Source organism: Scleropages formosus, chromosome 1 (assembly GCF_900964775.1).
Source record: "Scleropages formosus chromosome 1, fSclFor1.1, whole genome shotgun sequence".
Classification (NCBI taxonomy): domain Eukaryota; kingdom Metazoa; phylum Chordata; class Actinopteri; order Osteoglossiformes; family Osteoglossidae; genus Scleropages; species Scleropages formosus.
This window is the reverse complement of record NC_041806.1, coordinates 29111414-29132573: the sequence shown is the minus strand read 5'-3', so window position 1 is coordinate 29132573 and position 21160 is coordinate 29111414. Positions and strand designations below refer to the sequence as shown.

General features: G+C 40.2%; 1 protein-coding gene across 1 annotated transcript in view; it reads left to right on the top strand.

Annotated features, from left to right (window-relative positions):
- The first annotated feature begins 13359 nt into the window (after positions 1–13359).
- si:dkey-87k14.1 (leucine-rich repeat transmembrane protein FLRT2) overlaps positions 13360–21160 on the top strand; it is a 36335-nt gene continuing 28534 nt past the window's right edge. The window contains exon 1 of the mRNA XM_018735051.2: positions 13360–13755. The gene's annotated coding sequence lies outside the window, so the exon portion shown is untranslated. The remainder of the gene's footprint in view (positions 13756–21160) is intronic.

Below are 21160 nucleotides of genomic sequence, written 5' to 3'. Positions count from 1 at the left end.
TTCTCCTGATGGCAAGCCCCTACTCTTAGGCATAATGGGTCCGTTCAGACCTCCACTACCCCTGTCCCTAGGGGTTGTCCATCCAGTACACTGACTTTCAACATAACATCACACACCTGCCGGGGCACACGCTGGGCTTCTGCAAAGCCGATATCCATAAAGCACCCTGCAGTGCCCAAGTTCACCAGTACCCGCACGCAGAGCCTGTCTTCCCCACAGGATAGGAAAATCGGAACAGTGAGTTGTTTCCAGGATAGGCTGACCAGGCTGCTCGAAAGTGACCTGGGACGCCACAGTACAAGCACAGGCAGTCTCGGGAACGGCGCTGCCTCACTTCTGGGGTCAGATGCCCGTACTTGATCTGCAGGGGTTCCAGCGCCTCTCCAGCAACATGGGGAGCAGGTGAGGGCAGCCAGGTTCTGGGTTCTTGGTCACAGGCCAGATTATCGATAGCCACTGCTGTTGTAATGAACTGATCAATGGTCCAGTCTTCCCTCAGTACTGGAGCTCGGCTTGGATCCGGCGACTCAGCCCATGCTGGAAACTCGCCAGGAGGGATGTTTCATTCCAGCCACTCTGTTCTGCCAAGGTCCGGAATTCGAGAGTCGGCCAATAACCCACTCAAGTGCTGGACTCATCAGCAAAGCAAGGAGATAGTTGATCTTGCTTTCGGAGGTCTGGTACATGTGAGGCAGGCTGGCAAAGATGAGCTTACATTGCATGAGGAAACCCTGACATCGAGCAGGAGTGATGTCATAGTGCTCTGGGGTGGCAAGATGAGGGTTTTGAGCTGGAACGGGCAGCACAGGTGGAGCTGGTGCAGCTGTGGTTCCCTCTGTGGTCTCGGTCTCAAGCAGATCTACCACTCCCTTCTCCTGCAGAACATGGACCAGTCCATGAAACGCCTCAGCAAATATAGTCAAAGGCTGCTGATGGGAGCCGAGCAGCGCACCCTGGGCTTAGAGCACCTGCTGTAAACCATCCAGCACCACTGGGTCTGAAGGTGAGGCAGAACCTTCTGTCATGTTTGCAAGAAAGCAACGGACCCAACTGCGGGTGCACCATTTATTTCACTGATGAACCGCCAAGGGACAGGCAGAAAGAATTGTCAAACAACAGGCGGGGGTCACCAATAAGCTAATGTCAAAGCAGGGGGAGAATCTGAAGCCGTAGTACAGGAAACAAAGCCAAAGTTCAGGACACCAGGAAATTGTAGAGAAGAGGGCACGGGGCAGGGAACAGGAACACAAGGGAGATCACTGGAGAACACAGGCATGGATGTACGGTTTGCTCAACAAGGTTCTGCAATCTGGGCAATCTAGTTACGCCCTTTTATGCTCTGTCTCCCTGATCCGCTACAGGTGCATCTGCTTGTTGTGAGGATGTGGACATGACACACTCACACACTACGGGTGATTTTAGTGTCGCTAACCTACCTGAACAATAGGTCTTTCAACTGTAGGAGGAAACTCACGCAGACACAGGGCAAGCATGCAAATTCCATATACACTGAATAAGGAGTAAACGCACATTCTTTCGCACCACCCAAGCGTCATAAGACAGCAGCACTACAAACTGTGCCACCATGCTGTAATCCATTGAACTTCCATTTAAAATTGTTATAAGTCCAAAAATTCAATGTCTTTATTGTTTGTGATAGCAGTCCTTAATTTATATTCAGTATAAGAATTTAAAAGTGACAAGATGAATGCACACCCAAGTATCCAACTATTTTTAAGTATCAGTTTATTGGCAGCTTACATTAATTGGATTCAGACCTTGGATTTTGGTACTGGGGCAGCTGATAGCATAGCAGTTAGAAGTGCTGCCCTTAGACTCAAAGGTTATAGGTTTGAGTCCCAGCTCCAGCTGTAGTTCCCTTGAGGAAGGTACTTTGCTTAAAATTACCCAGCTGTATAAATGGGTAATAACTGTAAATAGCTTAACACTTTAAGATGTTTTGGGAAAAAAAAAGCATCAGCTAGTAATGTGAGTAAATGTGAAACACACACATTGTCAGAACCGCTTGTCCCATACGGGGTTGCAGAGAACCGGAGCCTACCCGGAAACACAGCGCGTAGGGCCGGAGGGGGAGGGGACACACTCAGGACGGGACGCCAGTCCGTCGCAAGGCACCCCAAGCGGGACCCGAACCCCAGACCCACCGGAGAGCAGGACCGTGGTCCAACCCACTGCGCCACCGCACCCCCCCTAAATGTGAAACATGATACAATATCTATGATGTTTTGAAAAGTTTAATCATATTTCGATTTGGTGACTAAGGAAGCTATCTTGGGTATTTGAGTTCATAAAACCATTATCATCCTGCAATATTGGAACATCATGAGGGAACCGTGTTTGCACCATAGGGTGAACCTCATCCTGGAAAATGGTCTTATATTCCTTGGTGGTTATACAATCATACAGGACAATCGTTGCATCAAATTATTCCCATGATTGCTAGCCATACAACTATGGAACCCTCACCATGTTTAACAGTGGGCAACAAATACACACACACACACACACACACACACACATTTTCAGAACCGCTTGTCCCATACGGGGTCACGGGGAACCGGAGCCTACCCGGCAACACAGAGCGTAAGGCCAGAGGGGGAAGGGGACACACCCAGGACAGGACGCCAGGCCATCGCAAGGCACCCCAAGCAGGACTCGAACCCCAGACCAACCCACTGCGCCACTGCGCCACCGCAGGCAACAAATATTGTGAATTAAAACCATCCTTTGGCTTTCTCCAAACTTAAACCTGTCCAGATGTAGGAGAAGGGTATAATACAACTGATCATACCATATTACTTTTTTCCTAGTGTTCAGAGGTTTAGATATTGGTCTCCTGACACCAGGTTAAAGTTCTTTGTTCATTGACCTTGAATACAAGTTGTTTCCAAATAGCAGCCCTGCCAGAAATTCCAACTTTTTAAAGCTCACAATGTACAGTTTTTGTAGAGGTACTGACGTAGTGCTATAATAATTTTCAAAGCTGAACGTTTGTGGCTTTCAGAAACTATTCTGTAGAGGGTCTGTCAGCCTAGTTGGTGAGCTTCAACTAGTGACCATTGTTCCACTTTGCCAATGCAGTTTGTCAGCATTTGCAATAAGCTGTCACCGTTTTTGAGTCTGTTCCCTTTGACGCATTAAATAATTTTGCAGTTTATGTGAACGATGCCCATACACTTTGGGTAACAGCTGTTTTGAACTCTGCCACATGTTGCCGTGTGTGTTTCCATGATTTACGAAGTAAATGCTGACATTCAAACGCTTTGTGAACATTTGTCTTCAGAGACAATAACTACAACACAGTTTGTATTATCTGTGAGCTGATGGGTGGCCCAATGCAGGGCTGGAGATGGGAGCTCCAAGATGGAATGACTCTCTGCTGTAAGTGAATAATGAGGGACAGCTGCACCTACTTAAGGGGAATAAGGAGGTAATACAAAGACAGTGGCCCACTGGACTTCAGAAAAGGCTATGTTTTGGGAAGGGCATAGAGAGAGCTGCTTAGAGATGCAGACTTCAGTTTTCTTTGGTTTTTTGTTGTTCTTTTTACCAGAAAGGGGTCTGTACTGGTTCTATTCGCTTTCAAATAAACCTGTTTTGTTTAAAAAAAAAAAAAAAAAACACAGTCCGGTGTCTGTCATGTGCATGTGGTGACCTCTTCCTTAGAACAGGCCACAAGTCAATAAATTTAAAATAAATGAATGAATAAATAAATAAAACATGCATCTCAATAAAAACAAGTCTGTAATGGAAAGTGGATTCATACCCTTTCATTTCATAACCACTCTAAATTTACACACACACACACTATTTCTGGACTGTATATGTAAAATTTGACTGTTACTAAGCTAATATAATAATTCCATACCATACCTCAATACCATAATAGTAAACCTTTGATAAATTATTTGTTATATATAATAACAATACAGCTGCAACAGCATAATGGTGTTAGTAATATCTGAGACATCTTGCACTTCTGAAAACATTTAATAAATGAAATATTCATGTCAAGACATGAAAGCTGAACCTTGTTTCTTTGCTGTATGCATATAAATGATTAAATAAGTTTGAAGCTACCCGAAAACAACAATCTAACTGTTTCAGCTTATTCAAGAAGTATTCACCTTAATGGGAACAAGTACGGAGAATTAGATTTTAAAAACCCTAAAACATGCTAAGGAACAGGTGTGCAGCAAGGGCCATGACTGACAGCCAAGTCACCTCTTCTCTATCAAAGCAGTGCACAAGGAACCTGAGCAGCCATGGCAGCAACACAAATATGTATAGAAAATCTTTGGAGCCTGAAACGGACTTTTAGAAAATGGTATGTAAAAAATATATTTTTGTTACATATGCAATAACAAAATATTTTCACCATTAGTACCGACCTAGAAAAATTTTCATGTCTGTATCAGTGCAAATCTTAAAGAGAACAATGTATAGTTATTTTGGAACGTACCTTTAATTTTTTTTAATTTCCATTCTTTAACTTTTACCACTAGTTTTTATGACACAGGGCCAACAGAGTCCTATGATAGTAAACAAACTAGAGTATATGTAAGTATATACTGTAAATTCATTTTGATGGATATAACTGCCTCTTCTGATATACTGTGTATTTGATATTTGTTATATTTTAAATGTAGTATTTTTTCCACATTTGATTATTTTGGTCTTTCAGAAAAAAAAAGAATATGAATACTTGCATAGAGGTATTGCAGGTTTTCAGCAGTGAATTTTAAATGTGCTCCCCTTACATCAAACAAACAAACAAAGTCTTTCAGACAGATACCATATGTAGAAGACAAAAAAACTAATAAAAAGAAAATGTCTTGGTAAACCTGTGACAATGTACTAGCTTGTTTTTCTTCAGAAGCATGCTTTATTGCTTTCACAACTGATGCATAAAAACTAATGCATTTAAGGGTAGAGTCATTACCGAGAATGACATTTCCCCTCATCAGATTATATGAGGAATCAAACTAAACCAGCTGGGTTCCGTGCAATTTTACGGTTGGGTAAGGGTTGAAGGATCTGGTGGATCTGGGGTTCGAGTCATGCTTGGGCTGCCTTGCGATGGACTGGCATCCCGTCCTGGGTGTGTCCCCTCCCCCTCCAGCCGTGCGCCCTGTGTTGCCGGGTTAGGCTCCGGCTCGCCGTGACCCCGCTTGGGACAAGCGGTATCAGACAATGTGTGTATGTATCCAATAGCTATTGTATATATTTGTTAGACAATTTTAAATCCCATAATACTATATGTACTTAGCACAGCTTATGTAACAATCAGATGTCACACAACACCACCCTGTTGTCACTTGGCATTTAAAAAGACAAAACAAGTGTCATTACATCCATTTGGACATTTAATACCATCTCCTTGGGTCTGGTTGCACCTATTAATATTTTAGTGAATCAAACAACTATCAGATACATCTGAGTGGTGCTGGCGTCTGGGAACAGGCAGTATGTCTACTGGACAGTTTTGAGTTGGTCTAGTCAAACTCACTGTTTCACAGAGCTTATGAATGCATTTAATTCTTTCAATATTCAGGTCCAATTGTGTTTTGCAGAATAAGTCAAAAACCTCCTCAGCAAGCTGGTAAATAGTGCTGAAATGGGACAATTTCTAAATAATTGAAAACCCATGTCCACTTCCTGGAATACACCATTATGAAGCACAACTGAAAATGAAGTGAGAGTTCTTCAGCTGTTACGACAGCAATAAATTTTTTTTTTTTTTTTTCCTAATTTTATAGCAACTGTGTAAGTCTTTGAACACTTTTCCTAACCCAGAGAATAGGTGTCATTATCATGTTAATGTACTGCAGTTCAGAGCTGTTATTTCTGCATTAGACATTGATGTTCTCAGCTAAAAGACTTTAAAAATAAAACAAGGAAAAAGGAAAAGTTCTGTTGCACACAATGAAGACATGAATTAACAGTAGGAATCAGATACAGTATTTTTACATTTGACTTCTTTACTATTTCAGCTCTGAATGGTTCAATGGGATTGCAATCAATTGACACCCTGCCCCCCCCCCCAAAAAAAAGTTATTAAAAATAATAAGTTTTGAACTTGTCATTGTGTTACAACTACAGAATAGTTTACTTGAATCATATTTGTACCTTTGACAGTTTCTGGCTGAGACAAAATGATTTCAGTAGGTGCTGCAAAGATGCCAAGATTTATTTTAACAAAGTTAACAGATTTGTTAAATAAAAATTAAGAATCTCCACAATAGGTACAATAATAAATGGTTATAGATTTTTTTGACCGAATTTTTTTCAACCTCATAAACTGAATAGCATTGCAGCTACACCAAACACTTTGAAATCAGAAAGTGAACTGTAAGAATGAAGGAATTATAGCAAGCAATGATTAGTAGGTAGTGAGAAGGTGAGGAGATATCTGATAAAATGGACTGAAAAAAAAAGACTAATTAAATAAATGGTTTATACGAGTAAAAGCTTTAGATATTTACTAATGTCTATGTGGTTTATAGCTCCTACACACCCACACAACCTCCCCGTGCTCCAGGTGTTGCATTTCATTGTCGCTTCCGCCAGCAGTAAAGCCTTTCACGTACTTTTTCTTGTAAAATGTTTCCACACTACTTCTAAATGATGTAATTATCCACTTATTCCAAGCCACATGGTCTTCCACTGCATTCAGAACACAGAGGTCAGTCCTTATTTTTTCTTTATTTTTCATGTGCTTCTCATTTAGGGATTGTTATATTATGAAGAGATAACATTTCTCCACAGAAAATTTTATTTTTATTGTTGAAAAATTAAAGGAGTTAAAGCAGTAGCTCTGTAGTCACAATAAATGGCTTTCTAAAGGTAAAATATGTTCAAGGTAGACATAAGAGTGAAATATGAATTTAGGTCTGTTCAGTCATTGTATTTTGTAATGCTAGACTTGGTGTCCTGGAAGTAGAAGTACATTTTTTACTTATTTCAAGGTTTTTTTATAGTATGGAAATTTAGCCTTGACAGGCAACATTATTTTCTGCAAAATGTCTTAAGTATTACTTCTTTTAACAACACCGATTCTAAGCACCATTATAACGCAAATGCAACTGCTCATTTCAGGCAGATAATTAATGTATTTATTCTTGTATTAATGTGTGAGACACCAATTTAATTGCACGGGCGACATTTTTTTCCGCCTGAAAGTAAGATCGGAAGCACTAGCAATGCTGTTAACAGCCGAAATCATGTCACTTTTATGTCTTAAGTGTATTTTATGGTATCATCTGTCATTAAAGGTATTAACCTCAAGCTCAGTGTCAACTACAAATGAGTGCATTTTGGAAAAAGGCAAAGCCACTGGCTCTGTTTACCACTTGTCACCACGGCAACCCTCTGCTTTTACTTTACATTTCCTTGAATGTCTTCTACTGCCTGCATTCTTGGAACAGGAAAAAGGTTCCAATTACGAGAATGCAAATGAGATTTGATGAACTCTGCTGAAGGTGATCTTTCAAATGTCCATAATTGTCATAAAGGAAACTTGTCTGCCTCTATGTTGTTTTCACCCAGTGGTGTTCATTAAAGGGGATGCGGTGGAGCAGTGGGTTGGTCCTGGTCCTGCTCTTTGGTGGGTTTGGGGTTCGAGTCCCACTGGGGGTGCCTTGCGACAGAGTAGCGCCCTGTCCTGGGTGTGTCCTCTCCCCCTCTGGCCTTACGCTCTGTGTGCCGGGTTAGACTCCCGTGTCCCATATGGGGTGAGTGGTTCGGACAGGCGGTGTTCATTAAATGTATATGTATGTGTGTGTGTGTGTGTGTATATATATAGTAGAAAATACAAGTATGCATGTATACTCCGAACACACAGATGTTAAAAAGATAATATCTTCATTGCAAATTCTATATTTTTGAAATAACAAAGGGAATTTGTTTTTCTTTTTTTTAAAAAAATAAAAAACTATACTTGACAACTTAAATACTAATAAAATGAAACATTCTGCAATCAAGTGGCATCTTACACAAGGGTGCCCTACTTAGCCCTGCACCCTGTGCTTTCAGTATGGGCTTTGGACCATCACAACACTGTCCTTGGCAAGTGTTTAAAGAATGTGAGTGAGAGAAATTAAATCTAATCCAAGTCATAATAACAAATTAACACAGCCAGACAGTCTTGTTTGACAAACATGTAACTTTTTACATTAAAGTATCTTAACTGAAGAAATTGTTTAAGCCATTAAGGTGACTAATAGAAAAAGTATGTGATCCTCTAGCATAATGGTGTCCTGAAAAGAGGGTAAATGCAGTCAGATATTCCAATCAATCCAGGTATATGTTTGACCTGCGTAGGCGAAAAAAATAAAATTAAAAAAAGTCTACCTGCTCTTCACAATTGTCTGCTTCTATTGTTCAGAATTCTGTTGAAGTGCGATATGGATTGATCAAAAGTGATTTCAGAGGACCTCAGGAGAAGAGTTGATGAAGCTCATAAAACTGGAGAGGATTACAAAACTACTAGGGAGTCCATCAGTCTTTAGTGAAGCAGAGAGTTCACAAATGGGGTAAATTCAGCACCATTGCTATGATTGCTGGGAGTGGGTGTCCTACAAAATATCAGTCTAACAACACATTGCACAATCATCAAAGAGACAAAGAAATCTGGTGTGACAGCTAAGGATCTGCAGGTATCTCTCGCATCTAATAGCATCTCTGTTCATGAGTCAACCATAAGAAAACAACAAGTGAGAGGAGTGTTCATGAACAAGACTAGTGTTCACAGGACGTTACCACAGAGGAAACAACTGGTTACCAAAGAATAAAAAATGTGCCACCTGTCTCAGGTTTGATAAAGACCAGACGGACGTTCCACAGTACTACTGGAACAATGTTTTGTGGACAGGTGACGTAAAAGTTCAGATTTTTTGGAAAATGTACATAGTGTCATATTTGGAGAAAACAAAACACTGCATGCCAATAGCAAAATTATCCCAACTGTGCAGCATGCTGGAGGGAGTATAATGTTGCGGGGTTGCTTTGCTACTTCAAAGCCTGGATGGCTTGCAGTCTTTGAGAAGCCAATCAATTCCAAATTGTGTTTGGGAATTCAACAGGAAAATATCAGTGTCTGTCACCTAAAACTCAAAACAAGTTTGGTCATGTATCATGGCAATGGTATGAAACACAGGCTCAATCAGAAGAAATTCAATATTAAAAATGGAAGCATTTTTTTTAGAAAGAGTCCAAACTTCATTCCCATTGAAATACAGGGAGTATGACCCTAAGCAGGCCATTCAAGCAAAACATCCCAAAAATATGTATGAATTGAAACAGACTTGTGTAGAGAAATGGACCAAAATACTTCCAAACTGATGCACAGGTCTGGACAACAGTTAAAGAAAGCATTCAGTTGGGTCTACTGCCCATGAAGGAGCTTTCACTAATTACTAAATATAACATTGACATATTTTTTTCCATAATTAATTTGATTGTTTCAACATTTTTTCATTAAATATATGGCAATTTACAATGCTGCATGTGTTGTTTGTTAAATAAGACTTTATTTATTATTATGAATGACATGATATTGTGAAATGCTAATGTAAGTGTTAAAGGGTTCACAATCTTTTCTTGAAACTGTATACTAATTAATTTCAGCTGTTATGATTTTTTTTCTTTTTTGCATCAATGCTACTTTTTCAGTTTGTGATTTTATGACCACACCTAATGCCATGCGAGTAATTATATACAGTATGCATGCCACGCCCACACCTCCGGGCCAACACGGAACACCTGGGACGCAACGCAGACTACAGCATAAAAGGCTGCGTCAGACAACCAGCTGATGCGGAACCTTGATCTGCCCCCTCGTTAGCGACCTTCTCCAACTATTTCCTGTTCCCGAACGCCTTCCCCGAACCCGTCCCTTGTTTCCCTGATCTACTGCCTCTTTCTGATCATCGACCTCTTGCCTGTACACTGACCTCGCCTTTTGGATCCTCCCTGTTACGACGTTCACACCTCGAAGACCCTTTGCCCGTCCTCTGACCTCCTCTCTTGGATTTCCCCGAAGACACCACCACGATTACCGCTCTGCACTTGGGTCCGCCGCTTCCCTCAGGCGCGACCATGACAATGCATACTTGATAATGAAACTTGTGGTCTACTGATGACTTTTATTAATGAGCCACACTTAGAACTGTGGAAAATCACTATAAATGTCACCTTCAAAATCAAGACAGTGAAAGAGAATTTAAAACGAGTTGCACAAAACATTGAATTTAGGAGTGCTCACAGCCCTTGTCTTAGGGTCATTTTACAAGTGACCTCTGAGGAACATGGATAAAGAAGGCAAAAAACAAGGCACCTATAACATCAAAGTCCATGGAAACTTACATACAAAAAATTTGTCTGTACTTTCTCCACCAGAGACAGCATAGTATTCCATTTTTGGATGGAAAACCTTTATAGATACCCTGTTAATATGGGATATGGTACAATTCAGAGCAGAAGATTTCTGAAATGCCTGGGTGTAACATAATTTTTCAGGACTTTCTAACTGGACAAGGAGTAAAACCCTTATGAGAGAACAACTGACCCACAGGTGACACATTTCTGCCTAACTGTGATCACTGATATAGGACAGAGAAAAGAGAAAAATATCATGTACTTTTGAGAAGTGTACTGAAAGCATGATTTTGGATATGTTTATTTGTAAGGATGCACTTTGTCCTGGCAAAAAAATTACAGAAGTGAGTCACTATTTTTGATAGCCTGAACCAGCCTAATCACACACATTCCTTACCCAAAGATAGGCTTCAAATCTACATTTATTCATTTAGCAGACCCCTTTCTGCAAAGCAGCTTGCAACCTTTCAGTTAGCTATAAATATTACCCCTTTATAGAACTGGACAATTTTACTGAAAGAATTTACGGAAAGTACCTTGCTCAAGGGTACTACAACAGTAAATGTGATTCAAACTTTAAACTTTCAGATCCAAAGGCAGCAGTTTTAACTGTTATGCTGTCAGTTGTCCCCAGGCAACCCGGGGATCTGCATTTAGAGTTTGTCTATGAATATAAACACAGGAAAAGTGAAAAGTGAAAATAAAAGGATTATGTGTATAATATGATCACATCTGCTTTGCTATGCATTGTTGCTATAAGACAAAAGTGTTAGTGTAAATTTTCTTTGTAACACTTTCTTCAGTATTTTAGTCTCATACCTGCAGCATTACAACTAACACCAAAAGCCCATTGCAATGCAGATGTTGTTTAACTTGGTCCCTTTCATATGGGCAGAATGTTTGTAGTGTTATCACAGTAATTAAACTTTACAATATGGATGGATGACTCATTACCTTGCAATATGTCATTCCCACTATGCATAAGCACTTATTCAAAGGCAAGATCATGACGGTCTGGTGCCTACCCCAGAAACACAGTGTACTAGGTTAGGAAGAGCACACCCCAAATGTAACACCCTTTTTTCAGTTAAAAAAAGCATCACATTGAACAAGAATCCCACCCTACCTGTGGACATTCCAGAAACAAAGCTGGGTACTATTTCAGCTGCTTTCAACAGACTTATTGCACAACCCCAGGAAGACTACTGATCTTCTGCCATTAAAGTGAGACATGCAAATTCCATCAACTCTATTAAAGTAAGAGGTGTAAATAAAATGCAGTGTAAATTCACCAATGTCTACAGCCACTTGTCCCAAGCAGGGTTGCGGTGAGTCAGCGCCTACCTGGCACATGCCAGTCTGACACAAGGCAGCTCAGGCAGCGCTTGAGCCTCAGACCCGCCACACAGTGGGCATGGGCCAAACCTGCCGCACCACCACACCCCTGAAGTAAATTTAAGTATTTCGAAATAAAGTTACTGTGAAATGTCAATGCTACTTTAAAATGTGTTTGCGTTTATAGCGTGTGTGTGTGTGTGTGTGTGTGTGTGTGTGGTTCTCAGTTGGGTCAATAACTCCACATGCTGTACATTTGAAATTCAAAATGACTGTGGAAAAGGAATCTCAAGAACAGCTAGACAGTTGCACTATTCAGCTAATGAGTGATAGGTCACTTGTGTGAAGCAAGTATAATGTGCTCTTTTAATATTTAGTCACATTGAAGATTATTACACACTCGTTTGTCCTGCTCAGGGTCGGGGGGGTCTGAAGCCTGAAGTCAGAGGGTGCCAGACAAGGAGGACATACACCTTGGGCAGGACACCAGTCCATCGCAGCATAGACACACACACACACACACACACACACACACACACACACACACGATGGGTACTTCAGAGCGTAAATTTCACCTGAACCGAATGTCTTTGGACGGTGAGAGGAAACCAGAGAGCCCAGAGGAAATTTTACACTCTACAGACAGACTCAGCAGGATTGAACCTATTCTTGAACAGCCCAAACTGCATTCTGTTGAGTAGTATTAGTGACATTTTTTTTTTTTTTTTGTCTGTGGATATCAGCTAAAGGGACAAACAATCCACAGGCTAACGTCCCTGCAACACTGAATGCTTATTGTGCCTTCACCTTTTGGATATGCAGTAAAAGCCTCATGAGCAAACACGCCCCCCGCCCGAGTATTTCTGCAGATCTTCACTGAGTACAGCTAAAGTCAATCAAAAGTTTGAGGACACTTCCTGGAAACAAATCCTTCTTCACATTAGGTCGGCAATGAAATGTGTGTCCAGCTCAACATCTGTCCCCAGCACTTCTGCAGCAATTCGTACAAATTTAGGATACTTGTGGAGTGCTTTGCTTTTACTTTTCTGTTCAGCTTGTCCCATACAAGCAGTACCCAGGCTGCCTGAACAGAGCTGTAAGTTTTTACAGTCATTCAGCTGACAATTTTCTCCAAAGCAACTTACAGCGTTAAGACTACAATTATTTAGACAGCTGGGTAATTTTACTGGAACAATTTAAAGTAAGTACTTTGTTCAAGGGGGTGCGGTGGCGCAGTGGGTTGGACCACAGCCCTGCTGTCCAGTGGGTCTGGGGTTCGAGTCCTGCTTGGCGTACCTTGCGACGGACTGGCGTCCCGTCCCCCTCCCCCTCCGGCCTTACACCCTGTGTTGCCGGGTAGGCTCCGGTTCCCCGCGACCCCGTATGGGACAAGCGGTTCTGAAAATGTGTGTGTACTTTGTTCAATGGTATTACAGCCAGGGGCAGGGATCCAACCTGTGGGACCAAAGGCAGTAGTACTAACCACCACAGTATGTACTGCCAGGTGTCCCAAGCTGCCCCAACTTTTAGTGTCCCACTGACTGAGCAGCTCTTCAGCTCTGGATCATGTCCGTCCTGGTCAACGGGCTGCTTCACCGGTTCAGCCCACCTGTCCGGTTCCTCTTCCTCGGTGCTCCTCCAGCCTGCTCACTGGCTGACTCCACCTTACCATACGTGACCCTGAAAGCGTGGAGAAGGAAAAAAAGGGAAGCGTTGCTGCTGGCAGTGAAAGGGTTACGGAGAGAGAGAAACTGAGAGGTGTTCATGTACTGCTGCCGCCACTGCTGCTGGACGCGGCGTCTCTGTCGCCAAGCAGCGCTGCGCTTTCGCAGAGCGCTCACCCTTCGCTCTTCGCACTTTTTCAGCCCCTTGGTGCTCGGACTCTTGTTTTTTTTTTTTTCTTCTTTTTTCTTTTTTTTTTGTGAAGAAACGGGAGGAATTCGCCTTGAGTATCGACGCCGGGGTCCGGGGACGGACAGGGACAGATAGAGAGCGAGAGAGAGAGAGAGAGAGCCCGTCCAGGTAGGCACCGCTAACCCAGGCTGCTTGTTCTGAGGAAAGGTTTAAGGTGAAAACAAACCGGACACTTCTCAACTCGGCCGCTCTTAACTGCGTAATTAATCGGATTTATTTCATGTATTCATTTTCAAAGCATGGATTCTTTCTAAAGTCAATGGGGTAGAGTAAATATATAATGAGCGTAAGCGTAATGAAGCAAGTGGATAAGCATGCAGACACTACGAGAAAGCCGAACGCGAGCTGCCGTCCGCGCCGTCCGACTCGCTCCTTCCTCCTCGGCGAGGTGCGGAACCGCGGCGGAAAGTTGGCGAGCACGCTTCTTTCTTTTTAAACTTCAATTTGCATTCCAATCCTTCCCCAGTTCCATATGATTTTATGAATTATTGAGATTTTTTTTTTTTTTCCCCTGCATCTTAGACTTAGTGTCGTCTGTTTCTTTACTTTTGATCTGTGTTCCAGAACTACAAAAAGTAAATAGGAAACGGTGCAGTTATGAAGTTGCACTTTCAGTTGTTATACATTGTTTGTAGAAGTATACGAAATTCCAGTGGCGTGGACTTGACTGTTCCACTGTGAACATTAAATTAATGGGAACACGCGCAGTAAAATTAACTGCAACGCGTAGAATGGAAGACTAGATGGAGCGCAGCTACTTAGAAATAGAAGTGCACTGTTTATTTTTCTAAGTAGAGTAAAAAAATAAAAATATATATTTATTTTTAAATTATTAAAAAAGTTAAAATTTTTTAAAAAAAGAAACCTACTGAATTAAATGAATAAACAGATTGAGTGCAGAGATACTATCTGTATTTCTTTCTCAATTTTTCCCAGCTGGATTCACATGGAGTTGCATCTGAAAATGATCATTCTGAATTAAAATAGGACTAAGGCCACAAGAGAGAGAGTTTCAATGATCAGCTCAGACACAGCTTTTGTTTCACTGCGATGGGCTTTATTGTTAAGTGTATTTTGCCATGTGAGCTTACAGCACTTGTTTTATCAGTTTAGAGTTTAGATAGAAGTACTGAGAGAAGGGTACACTCTGGGCTTTTTCTATCTGTATCGTTTGTTTTCTGAATTTCGTTTGTGTGTTTTTGGAAAGCTGCAAGGAATTCATTGTGATTTCATGTAGAAATGTAACCTGCATGTGGTTCGAAGGCTTGCCTGTATCTCTGTTCCATTTACACACTCAATAAACATGTTCAAATGCACCATTATCATCTATGAGCCTAAGGCCAAAACTTTTTGTTCAGCATTTGGTAGGCACGTACCTTTCTTAATCCCCTCTTCCATAAAATAATTTATATCTTTGTGTGCGTGCTATACACACTCAAAAAATACTTAAAAAAAAATAAAAAATGAAACGAAGCAGCTGTTGGCTCTATGAAGAAGTTCATCTCTGAATTTTGCCTTAATCTCAAACTGTACCATTTCGTATTATGTATCCCCTACTGAATATACCCTTTTATGGATCCTAGTTCTAACAATACAGCACATGTGTAGGACTGCCAGGTTTCTGTGAAGTTTTTGTTTCATATTGCAACACTCTGCCAGGGTATGAAAACGAAGCGTCTCAAACATTTCCTCTGTGTCTTGCACCAGAACCGAGATGCTTCAATGAATTAGAACTTGTCTAAAGTAGGACTTGCCCTGGAGACAAAGATGAAATATGTAGGAAGAACACATTTTAACTAAATGAAAAACCAGCCAAAGCTGTAGTCTGTATTGATGACATTTTATTGCAAAAAGTGATGGATAGCTATGACATCAGGGTTGAGTTTTTTAATGTACTTGTGTTTTTTTTTTTTTTTTTTTTTTTTTAATTTCACTGATCACAGTCTAGTTAACATTATGCAAGTATGTTTGAATTATGCGTGGGTAGCTGTTGGATTTGTTAAGATTATTTAAAAGGTCCTTCTCAGAAAGTATCAGCTAAGACCTGTATACTTCACATTTCTTGTAAACTTAGGAAACTACAGGAACAAACAGTTAATGTGGGTAGTCCACAGACTGAAAAAACAAAGAAATATAAGAAAATAAATATGATTAATGAAAGGTGCATAAAGTATTGCTTTTCCTTAAATGACCACTCAGCAAACAAATCTTAAAACATTGCAGTTTGAATTACATTATGTTTAAGGTGGAATAAGCTCGGGGAAAATGTATTTCTTTTCCAGAATTAAGTAACTGCTCTTACATGTTGCTATTGGATGTAAGTGTGCTTTATTTGTAATTTAACATTCAGGTAGAGTTTCTAAATTGTGCAGTTGGATCATGCTGTTCATTCTTTCCACTGTATGAAAGACCAGTTCATCAGATCAAATCTGAAATCAGTTTCCATTATCACATTAACCTTAGTATGTTATGTAATTTTTGCTTCCTATTTATTTATTTTAGATAGCCATTACAAGCTGATTGCTCAGTGAATAAATAAGACCCATGAATGAGAAATACTTACAGTATATATGCAGTATATATGAATTTGCACATTTTTTTTTATTTCACCTACATACCTTGTATGCTCATTTTAATTGTCTGAAATCTTTATTGTCTTATTTGATGTAAAGCATCCGTAGTGATTTAAAGAAGGACAAGCTCTGCTTATCATTAATGAAGCCTGGTGTTTTACATTATCAAAGGGAATGTGTTCAGAAAGTGTTCCAACATTTGCTTCTATTAATGAATGTGTTGTGCTTTTGTTTTCTCCTTGGCTGGAAAATGAGTCCAAAGGCAGAGAACATGTGACTGAATTCATTTTGATTGCAATTTTATGGGGCCACATAAAATCTGGACGCCAATTGTTATTTGTTCTGGGCTTTTAAATAGGGCAGCTGAGAACTCATGCCAAGGTTCCAGCTCAGCAAGGGATGGCATGTGTTGTCTCTCGATTTTCTGTTTAAGTCCCAGTCAACTCATTTAACTTGAATTGCATTCCTGGGCTGAATATTTTCCCTTCATCTTTAAGGCCTTACCTAATTCTGAGTCATGCTTGCTTCTCACAAATACAGTAAGTACGCAAAGAGAAGTTTCACACTGAAATGATTTCTTTCTTTCCTCAGAACGGGGAATTCCAGTCTCTTCATTCAGCTGTTAAAATATAATGTAATGTGACATGCTCACAAAATATACCTTGAGTAGTGTTTCAGGCTCAAGCACGCTTGTATTCTGAGCTGTATGTGCACCTATTATTGGGGAGTGATAGGAGCTCTGGCCTTTACAGAGGTCAAACTGCAATGCCACGCTCAGTTGATTACCTGGCTGAAACCGAGCTGTTTAGTTAGCGGATCTCCCTAACCTTGTGCCTTGTGGGATGGGATGCCAGTTCTGGCAGTTGCCCAGCTAGGCTGGTGTACCTCCCTGCTACCATCCTGTTTGTACTGAGTGGAAAAGGCTTCTAGAAGATGACGCTGCTAGGGAGGCCCAAGTCCTCTTTGTCTGCCGTGTGGGAACTTTCATCAAGCAAGGCATCCTTGGCAGACTATTTGACAGAAGAGGATCTGTTGAGACTGGGGACAAGCAAGTGATAAGGGAATAAGGGAAAACAGTATGAGGGCCTGCTTTTAAGTTGCTTTGTTTTTTTTTTGTTGACAGCTAAATTGTAATGATTTATTCAAACTCTGCACTAATTTAGTTTATTGCCATGGATAAAAAGAAAAACAAGAAATTTTCTATTACTTGAAAAGTTTGGGAACAAATGTATAGCTCCAATAACAATGTGCATAATGATGAATCAGGTTGTAAAAATGAATGGCATTTTTGACATTAAAAAATAAAGTCATATAGCCTTTACTTTAATATCAAAACTATATAGAAGAGTAGTTTCATATGTGACTATTTTACATAAATATGTGGACTGTGTGGATTTTTTAAACTTACATTTACATTATATTTAATCATTTAGCTGATGCTTTTTACAATGTTTAGCTTCTTAAAGTTGTTTATCCACTTGCACATCTAGCCAATTAAAATGTATATATAATATTTGCTGTATCTATGTATTCATATTTATAAATATATTTAGTCTGTAAACATTTACTTATTTATTCTTACGTGAACAATTCAGGGTTAATACAGTTCAACAACGGACGCTGGAATAACAGATTTCTGGAACAATGGACAGTAGTTGAAAAATATATATTTTTTTATTTGCTCTAAAATATAATAATGGAAGAAATGGAGGGAAAAAAGTAAAGCACACAAAACTGGCATTGAAAACCATTTTAAAAATACATAAATACATATACATACTCATAGGTACATTCGTGTGTGTGGACAAGCATTTGGAAAACGTTCTTTCAGAAGAGCCATGCGTGTAGATTTATCACAGCTTGCATTATATTTCAGCCGACCAGAGCAAGCTTAGCACATGACCCAGTCTCACTGGAGGCCTGTCTTAAAAGTTTGCAGAGCAGACTTTTTTTCACGTGTTTCATGCTGTTTGTTGTCCATTGTTTGTGTGTGTGTTTTGTTTTAATTTTATTTGACTTGTATTGTTTTTATTAGGGAAATATGCATGTATATATTTATGTTTTTACGTGTACATTTTCTTGCAATAAATCGTTATGTGTAGGCCTATCTAGATGTGTATATGTATATGTGTATATGTGTATACTATATGTATAGTATACAAGAAATAAGCGTTGGGAACAACATATTTTCAGAGCAACAGGCACTGCATCGCTGTGGAATAGTCATTTTTCTGAGGATGGGCCGTAATTTGCTCAAGTAGCAGTTTTTACAGTCAAAAGAAGTAGTGCTAACCACTGCTACTTGCTGATCTTTACAATTCTTTTTTTCTCTAATTTTTTTTTTATGAGCATGTGCATGAGCGCACAGCACCTTCAAGGAAAATTTTTAGAACTATTTTTTGATTCTGTCTCCATTACTGCAGTTTGACACACAGCAGATTTTGTCTGTGTTCTAAGAATTGGGACATGGTCCACAAAAACTCCAGTGACTTTCATCTGGTTATATTTTGGCAAAATACATTTATAGCCAGTTTAATTTTTGCTTCAATACACCAGTGTGGTTTAATACATTTTACAAATGCCACCTGGTGTTACAGTCAGATTTGTTTGACTGTGACATTTGCGGTAGCTATTTCTGCCATGGCATTGTTTTAATCGAAAAGACGTGATGTACAGCCAGTTGGTAATGCCTGAGGGGAAACTTGTTTTCGCACACATGCAACAGACTTATACATATGTGATTGTGCTTCACATCTCTACCTCCCTTTCTCTCAAGTTCACTCATGCAGGGAGGCCAGCAGCCGCGAACAACACCCCTCCGATTTGTTCAGCTGGGCCGAGGTAGGATCGAATGGCCCTGGCATCCCCCAGTGGGAGTAGCCTCTCTTTGAGGGTGCCCCCACATCCCAGCATGAGAGAAGCTTCAATTTCAGACCCTCAGCAGATCAGTCTACAATTACTTCCTTTCCTGATTTATTACAGCAAATTGAAAGATTCCAAGAAGCGAGTCAGTTTGTGTTGGCACACTGCAACATGGGTCAGTTACAGTCAACATAGCAAAAAATCCCTTCTCCATAGGCAGTGACTAGTCAAACTGCTATTGCCACTCTTCCAAAACAACATCAAAGATATGCAAGCTGCCATTGTCCCGACAACCCATACTTCTTGTGTATATTTTGCTGTCAATTCAGAGTAAAGATAGTGGAGATGTGCACATGATAAGTCCTGATGACGTTACACTGTCCAACAAATCTGGACACAATTGAGTCTGAATCATTGGGGAATTAACCAGTTATGATAACTATTTGGTATTTTATAGGTTTGCATGAGAAAAGAGTATTGGTAGTGTGCATGACATTTATCTGTATGGATGAAAGTGGAGGTCAGTGTGGGATGAAATATGTTAGCACAAACATATCACATTGGAAGTATGAGATTTCTTCCAAAACCAACAGAATTTGAATACAGTAATAGAAGTTGCACACACACCATCTGAACCGCTTGTCCCATACAGGGTTGCGGAGAGCCAGAGCCTAACCCAGCAGCAGAGGGCATAAGGCTGGAGAGGGAGGGGACACACCCAGGACGAGATGCCAGTCTGTCGCAAGGCACCCTAAGTGGGACTCGAACCCCAGACCCACCGGAGAGCAGGACCCGGTCCAACCCACTGTGCCCCTGCACCACTGCGCCCCCTCTTCACACACATACAGTATATTGTATTTGATGTTATGACATATGATATATAAACATCTTCCATTACATCAGTAATTAAGTTAGTAATGTTTGGTCCTTAGTTAGATGTCCAATTGAGCCAGGAATTTGTAAAAGACCCCCCCCCTCTCCAGTTTCCAGCTTCCAGGCATTACAGAGGCATTCTGCCAATCATTCTTCAAGCCAATGCCAATCAAAGTGTGCCTTTTAAAGACTGCAATGCTCAAATGCACTGAGACGTAGAGAAATAAATAGTACTTCTTTATCGTGAAGGAAAGTAGACTTGTTTCAGTAATGCAGCTTTTTCGCTCCTGCCAAAGCAGACAAGGCAGAGTCGATGTGACATAAAATATTGGTATTTCTTAAAGCCAGCACTTTTAGGGGAAAGCGGCCATTAGAAAGGCTGTAAGGTTTGAAGGTAAATTATGACTTTGGGGGTCAAGCACTTTCCATTTGTATACAAGTAATGTACACTAAGAGAAATTAGCCTCTGAGTGAGCAACAGATTCCTGTGTCTATGTATTGTCATGAAATGTCATGACAGAGTCAAACACATCCAGCATTTTCTGGAATTTTGGAGAAATTAATTGCTCTATCTCCAGCAAACCTGATCAAATGGGTGTTTAATCCTAGTACTGTTCTTGTGACAGTATTTGTCAAATAGAGAGGAGAAAAAAATGAACAGCAGCCTTGTGTTCACTGAAGAACAAATTTATGTGAATTTCATCTGTCTTTCTGATGGTTTGATGGTTCTTTGAAAATAGGCGTGCATTACTGTGAATATGATTCTGCTTCAGCAGTGCCATATTTATGTCAAGAACTTCAGGGTTGGCTTTCTAGTCTGAGAAAGGGTTGGTTTCATGAAAGAAAAGGCTGTCAGTGTTACATGGCAACAGAAAAGCTGCCATAAACTGTAATTTAAATAGGGAAGCAAATTCACATACATTATGGAAAAAATGTGACAGTATGTTCTCATAGAGCTATATACCATTTCTCCCACATACAATAATAGGTTTAAAATGCCTACAGAGAGAAAAATCATGTGTCTGTCTTCATCCTTACAAGAGCGTACAGGCAAAGAGTGAAATGTGTGACGTCTCATTCTTTTCTCACAGTTATATTTTTACATGAAAACTGTCTGGAAAATCATTTTATACACATGGACAAATTCAATTATCAGTTGTTAAAAACCCGCAGTTACTTTTTGCATTTGAAGCACACTTAAATAA